The sequence below is a fragment of the Malaclemys terrapin genome, chromosome 6 (genome assembly GCF_027887155.1).
Source record: "Malaclemys terrapin pileata isolate rMalTer1 chromosome 6, rMalTer1.hap1, whole genome shotgun sequence".
In the NCBI taxonomy this organism is placed as follows: Eukaryota; Metazoa; Chordata; order Testudines; family Emydidae; genus Malaclemys; species Malaclemys terrapin.
This window is the reverse complement of record NC_071510.1, coordinates 14,880,634-14,886,633: the sequence shown is the minus strand read 5'-3', so window position 1 is coordinate 14,886,633 and position 6,000 is coordinate 14,880,634. Positions and strand designations below refer to the sequence as shown.

The 6,000-nt window shown below is 48.9% G+C and overlaps 1 protein-coding gene across 3 annotated transcripts in view; it reads left to right on the top strand.

Annotated features, from left to right (window-relative positions):
- Positions 1–3,776: 3,776 nt before the first annotated feature.
- The window catches only part of KIAA1958 (KIAA1958 ortholog), a 131,618-nt gene continuing 129,394 nt past the window's right edge, over positions 3,777–6,000 (top strand). For all 3 annotated transcript variants that reach the window (XM_054033023.1, XM_054033021.1, XM_054033022.1), the window contains exon 1: positions 3,777–4,038. The gene's annotated coding sequence lies outside the window, so the exon portion shown is untranslated. The remainder of the gene's footprint in view (positions 4,039–6,000) is intronic.

Here is a 6,000-nt window from a genome sequence, read left to right as displayed (position 1 = left end):
ATGCAAAAATCCAGCTTTTTGAAGCTATCAATGCTTAATTTGTGCCGGAGCTCGGCAGGGCTGAGCCCCGGCACCTCTAGCCTTGGCAGTTCACAGTCTGGGCACCTCTGGGCTCCCAGCCAGCGGCTACCACTTTCTGACCAACCAGCTCTGAAGACAGCATCACTGCCAGCAGCAGCACAGAAGTAAGGGTGGCAATACCCATACCATGCCACCCCCACTTCTGCATTGCTGCAGTGGCAGTGTTGCTTTCAGAGCTGGGTGCCCACCAACAGCTGCCACTCTCTGGCCACCCAGCGTGAGCCCCGGCATCTCTCTCATTACAAATTAAACACTGGAAGCTATGCCCTGAGGAGTAAGCCACTGTCTGCTGATTACCTGTTACATGAGTCTAAGATCAAGGGCCCATGCTATATAAAAGAAAGACTGGGCTATTCATGATTGTTCTGGTTCTGAATCTGAGAGAGTTATGAACTTGTAACCATGGGGAAAACCCAGTTGTGGGATTTGAAAGACTGATGCCTACCAAAGCCCTATGTTGGAGTCGGGGGTAACCACTGGTAAGTATGCGTGTAGGTGCTTTTATTATTTTTATGTTTTTCTCTGTAAAGCATCTAATTTAAGAATAAATGTGCTTGCTTAGAAGAAGCTGTGTGGTCGTAACTTGTAACTGCTGGAAATACTCTGGTCATAGCCCTCGGAGAGAAAGCGAAGTGCAGGTGGTGGACTTTTAGGCAGATGGACTTGCTAGAAATATCACCCTGGTCAGGAGGGAGTGAGACACAGGTCTCCACCAAAACAAGGTGATGGCTGGAAGCCAGAAACCTTTAAGTGGGTGTCCTCGAGGGACCATGGCAGGGGAAACACAGATGCAATTACCCTGAAACTGTGATGCACACAAGCCAGGAAATTCAATTCTTTGGTTTCCACAGCAAACATAATTTGGCTTCTTGCATATACGGAGTATTTTTGTTACTATATATAGTGTTATGTATATGTATTCATATATATGTGCATACACGTCATGCACTCACACACAACTTTGCACTCATGGTACTATATACAAATGTTAAATAATAATATATATTTATATACATATACAATGGCCAAGTAGCAGCTGCTGTGGGAGCTATGGGCCGAAACCTGAACTGGTGTAAATCAACATGACTCCATTGGAATGATTGCAATTTACACCAGCTGAGAATCTGGCTCCTTAACTTTGGCATTCTTGACTTTCATACATTCAAAATTTCAGCAATAATCTTGCTTTTTTATTTCATTCCTTGTTGTTTTTAGTTGTTTTTTATTGTCTTTTTATTTTATTTCTAGTTTTATTTTCTTTTTTTAAAAAAACTGTACTTATGTGGTTGGATTAAAGCCCCCTGTGTTTGAATGATACTCCATGTAGCTGTACATGATTTTCAAATACAGAACTGGACAGGGCCATATGCTACCTGTGTTGGTTTTCCAGAGCAAGGTTTAGAATTCACTTACAGTATCCACTTACAGTTTCCTCCCTCATCCTGATTCTGATTCAGCATAGCACTTAAGCACATGCTTAACTTTAAGCACATGAGTAGTCCAAATGACTTCAGTGGCTCTACTCACTGGCTTGAAGTTACGCATGTGCACACACAATTTAGGACCAGGCCTGTGTTGCTATGTCTGGGGTCAGAGTACAGTAATCTAGCAGAGGTATTCAAAGAAGTCTGAGAAATTTTGGTTAAATACATGTTTACATCTTTGCCTGCTATAGTAAATGCTGCTTCTCTCTCTCTCTCTCTCTCACACACACACACGCACAGGCCTGGTCTTCACTAGGGAAAAGATTTCAGGGTAGCAGCCGTGTTAGTCTGTATCCTCAAAAAGAACAGGAGTACTTGTGGCACCTTAGAGACTAACAAATTGATTAGAGCATAAGCTTTCGTGGGCTACAACCCACTCTATATGCATCGGAAGAAGTGGGCTGTAGCCCACGAAAGCTTATGCTCTAATAAATTTGTTAGTCTCTAAGGTGCCACAAGTACTCCTGTTCTTTTTTTAGGGAAAAGATGTATTTTTAACAGGTTAAAGTAGCCAAGGCAACTTTAGTTTTACCACCTGCTATTTGGTCAAGGTAAATGTTAAGGTTAGTGCTTGGGAGCTAACACGTGTCCAGACTACTGTCGTTTTTTTTTTAAAGGATTACACACACGCCTCTCTTCCCTCTCCATTTTTTCCCTTCAGACTCTTTCCTTTAGTTTAACAACAGCGTTTACTCTCCCGCGGCCAAAGCCAGGAAAGGAAAGGATTCCTGTGCAATTTCTAGCAGCTCCACCAAGCAGCAGCACCGCCTCATGAAACACAACTGGGGCGAGAGAAGTAGCCCAGCACTTTAATTAATCCCTGTTTACCCCCCCCCCCATCTCCCAAATTAAAGCAGCTCTGGCCATATTCTTTGCGGTTTTTATTTAATAAGAGTGAGGCACAGATGTGTCTCCCGCGGTGCGTTCCCTGCTGCTTCTCCTTGGACCCAGAGGAAGGGAAGAGGTTTCACAGCTGTCCTAAGGCGGGTATTTGCTTGACATTGTGTTTAAAGTGCTGTTTATTGCCTCGCCATTGAATAACAAGCTCCCTCCCTCTCCCTCCAGCTCCTCCATCTTTCTCCCTCCTGGATGAGTTATTAACCACCACAGCCCTCTGGCTGGCAGAGGGGCGGGGGAGTTTCTGCACAAAGCAGGCACAGCCAGCGCCAAATGCAAGCTGCTTTCATCGCTGTAACTTTGTCCCCCCTCCCCGTCTAAAAATAATATATTCGAGGGGGGTTTGTTTTCCGGGGGGGGGGGGGTGGAATCAGCTGTTAGGAGCCTATTTTAAGTAGCACTTTAAGTGCTCAAATTAGGGACACATATCGCATGATTCAATATTTACAATATAACTATAAAATAGCATTAAATGGTAGCTCATTTGGGGGGGGGGTCATACCTGTCTGGCTCCGACTGAGGGATGGGGGATGTTTGCATTTTAATGAAATTCACAATTTCGGAGAGCGGGTCTTAAAACCTCCTTCAGTCCAATTGTCCTATACAAACCGGGTGTGCATGTGTGTAATATAAAATCCTGTATATGTGTAGATATACACGTACAAACAGACACTACCTATATGCATGTATACACTATATATATGTGTGTGTGTGTGTGTGTGTGTGTGTGTGTGTAGGTAGTATATAACACATTGTGTGTATAGATCCTGGATATGTGTATCTATACACACATACTATATGTGCGTTTAGTGTGTGGGTCTATACATGCTGCTATTCTATGCACCAGGTGTGTTATATTTAGGATGCATATGTGTGTCTATAAACACATTATTAAGATATATGCGTGTATTCCCACGTACAGCGTGTCTATATTACGTCTACACAGCAATATATAAAACAGGGCATGCACTATAATCTATAGCGTACATAGGTATACTGTCTGTATGCCATATCTGTATCTAATGCGGATTTCTAGCTAGCACCTCTCTGGGTGATCGGCCCCCAGGAGCTGGAGATACACAGAATATTATACTGCTGAGGTTTTCCTTTTATCCACCCCACCCCCATTTGCAAGCAGAGTCCGGGCTGGCAGCAGCGGGGGGGCGATGTTGAGGGGGGGGGCCGAGAGCAGGGCTCTGTGTGTGTGTGTGTATGTGTGTGTTATTGCACACTTCCTGTGGTATATTTATGACCAGGGCTTCGATTTCCGGTAGCTGATACGAGCTCTCTCTGTGTCTGTGTCTCTCTCTCTCCCTGAGCATTGAATATCCGCGGGCGGAGGCGGAGGGGCGCCTGGCACACACACACACACACACGCGCGCGCACACACACACACACACACACACACAGTGGGGGGGTGGAGGAGGACAGAGGGAGAAGCCAGTGACCGGGGCATGGGAGACACTTTCCCCTCCCCACAGCCACCCCCTCACCATATCACCCTACCAGCCCTAGCCAATACAGGGAATAGACCACAGCCTCCCCGCCCCGCATTCCTATGGACAGACACCTGCAGGTAGGTGACTGCTGGGGGGGAGGGGGACAGCAGTGTGTGTGTGAGGGGGGTACGTACAGTGTCTCTCTTTGTGTGTAGGGGAAGGAGGGTGCTTATGAAACCTGTGTGGCTCTAGACTCAGTGTCCCTCTCTTTGTGTAGGGGCAGTTAGGAAGTGTGTGTGTGTGTGTGGGGGGGGATGATGGAGATCTGTGTGTGTGCATATGCACACAGAGACTCTTTTGTGTTGGAGGATGAGGGGGGAGATAGGATGGTTATTGAATGGCGGAGGGAGGTATAGGTGAGAGAAGTTACGTACTGTGTGTGTGTGTGTGTTGGGGGTAAGTGGAAGAGGGTCAGGAGAGCATCAACCAAATGATTCAAATAAGTCAACCCCATATAACTTAGTATAGATCAGTTTGGTTTTTTTTAACAAAGTTTTTAGGGCATGAATGAATCAGCTGAACCCACCTTTTCCCTTATCCCCTAGTTCTTGTGCCCCTGTCTGGATGGTGATGTGTTATGTGGGGGGAGCTTTTGGGCTGTGAGGTGTGTATTGGGAGGGGGTTGTCTGTGTATAGAGGTGTGTGTGTGTGTGTTGGGGAGGAATGGTTGCGTGGAGAGGGGTGTGTGTGTTGGGGAGGAATGGTTATGTGGAGAGGGGTGTGTGTTGGGGAGGAAGGTGTGGGTGTGTGTTGGGGAGGAATGGCTGTGTGGAGAGGGGGTGTGTGTTGGGGAGGAATGGCTGTGTGGAGAGGTGTGTGTGTGTTGGGGAGGAATGGTTATGTGGAGAGGGGTGTGTGTTGGGGAGGAAGGTGTGGGTGTGTGTTGGGGAGGAATGGTTGTGTGGAGAGGGGGTGTGTGTTGGGGAGGAATGGTTATGTGGAGAGGGGTGTGTGTTGGGGAGGAATGGCTGTGTGGAGAGGGGTGTGTGTTGGGGAGGAATGGCTGTGTGGAGAGGGGTGTGTGTTGGGGAGGAATGGTTGTGTGGAGAGGGGTGTGTGTGTGTTGGGGAGGAATGGTTGTGTGGAGAGGGGTGTGTGTTGGGGAGGAATGGCTGTGTGGAGAGGGGTGTGTGTGTGTGTGTGTTGGGGAGGAATGGTTATGTGGAGAGGGGTGTGTGTTGGTGAGGAAGGTGTGTGTGTTGGGGAGGAATGGCTGTGTGGAGAGGGGTGTGTGTGTTGGGGAGGAATGGCTGTGTGGAGAGGGGTGTGTGTGTTGGGGAGGAATGGCTGTGTGGAGAGGGGTGTGTGTTGGGGAGGAAGGTGTGCGTGTGTGTGTGTTGGGGAGGAATGGTTGTGTGGAGAGGGATGTGTGTGTGTGTGTGTTGGGGAGGAATGGCTGTGTGGAGAGGGGTGTGTGTGTGTTGGGGAGAAATGGCTGTGTGGAGAGGTGTGTGTGTGTGTGTGTTGGGGGGAATGGCTGTGTGGAGAGGGGTGTGTGTGTTGGGGAGGAATGGTTGTGTGGAGAGGGATGTGTGTGTTGGGGAGGAATGGTTGTGTGGAGAGAGGTGTGTGTGTGTGTGTGTTGGAGAGGAATGGTTGTGTGGAGAGGGATGTGTGTAGTGGGGGGACAGACACTCTCTGTGTGAGAGATCAGTTCATACAGAGGGGGAGAATGGGTTGATTTCCCTTTTCACTTCGACTTCTTCCTACAAAAACGAGCCCCGCTCTGTGGGACTCCCGGGCCCAGAGAGCCGAGGCTGAGCGAGCCGGAGGGGGAGAGTTTCCCACCTCCCCGAGCGGGGTGTGATGCGGGGCAGCGCCGGGGGCAGGCCGGCGCTGGGGCAGGGGGCCGCTTGCTTTGCGGCGCGCTACCCGCTCGGTGTGTTGTTTAGTGTTTCTAACGGGGGAGGAGGAGGAGGAGGAGGTGTCTCTGTCTGTGAGGCTGCGCACAGGGACTGGGGTTTGGTATCAAAGACATCAAGGAAGACACCCACCCAGGGGTGGGGTGGGCTGGGCTGGGCTGGCAGAACTGGGGCGAG